The following is a 1,343-nucleotide window of genomic DNA, read 5'->3' on the forward strand; positions in this document are numbered from 1 at the left end:
TTATTATTATTATTATTATTATTATTATTATTATTACCAATATTGCTGGCAGAATCATTAGAGTGTCAGACAAAATGCTATGTGGTTATTTGCTCTGGCTCTTTATGTTCTGAGTTCAAATCCTTCCTGCCAAGGTCAATTTTGCATTTCATCCTTTCAGTGGGGGGAGGGGGGGGTTCAATAAAATAAAGTACCAGTCAAGTGCTGTGGTCAATGTTATCGACTACCACACTACCCTCAAATTGTGCAGGCCAGAATCAGAAACCATTGTTAAAATGTTTGTTTGTTTGTTTTTAGTAATGCTTTCATCTGTTCTTCTCCATATGTGGTTAATAAAGGGAAAAAGCATTATTAAAAAAAATTGTTGTTGTGGTTGCCATTGTTGCTGTTGTTATTGTAGACATACAGTCCAGCTTGGCATGATGTTGCAAAAGGGAATTGGTTTATTAGTCATGTATTGAATATCAGGTGGTGTAGGAATGACTGTACAGAATGACTCCGCGATGACTAATTCTCCTGATGTAATATCAACCACTTCTTACATTTGTATGGGCCATGAGTGTCTTTCTATAGATTTTTCACATATCTTTTAGACATGTGTTTACATATGTATATGCATGGATGAATGTATGTTTGTATGTATTTGAGTATGTATGTGTATGTACGTCTGTGTATATGTATGTACGAATGTGAGTGTTGATGTATGTATGTGTGTGTGTGTGTGTGTATATATATATATATATATATATGTATGTATGTATGTATATTTGTTCCCTTCTATTTTTAATTATTTGAAGTCTTCTTTAAAGGAAAGATCTAGTTTCTAACCAAGACACAGAGCTCCATTGTTGGAATGTAGATAGCAAAAACAATGTCACATGTGTTTATGTATGTATATGTATGTATTTATGTATGTATATATGTATACATGTATGTGAGTGTGTATATATGTCTGTGTATATGTATGCATGCATGTATGTATGTGTACATGCATAATCATCATCATCATCATCATCATCATCATCGTTTAACGTCCGCTTTCCATGCTAGCATGGGTTGGACGATTTGACTGAGGACTGGTGAAACCGGATGGCAACACCAGGCTCCAGTCTGATTTGGCAGAGTTTCTACAGCTGGATGCCCTTCCTAACGCCAACCACTCAGAGAGTGTAGTGGGTGAATAATAATAATAATAATAATAATATGTATATGTATGTGTATGTATGTATGCATGTATGTATGCATGTATGTAGATATAATCTATGTGTCTATGTGTGTGTTCATGTATGTATGTATGTATGTATTATGTATGTATATATATATATATATATATATATATATAT

The sequence above is a fragment of the Octopus bimaculoides genome, chromosome 4 (genome assembly GCF_001194135.2).
Source record: "Octopus bimaculoides isolate UCB-OBI-ISO-001 chromosome 4, ASM119413v2, whole genome shotgun sequence".
In the NCBI taxonomy this organism is placed as follows: domain Eukaryota; kingdom Metazoa; phylum Mollusca; class Cephalopoda; order Octopoda; family Octopodidae; genus Octopus; species Octopus bimaculoides.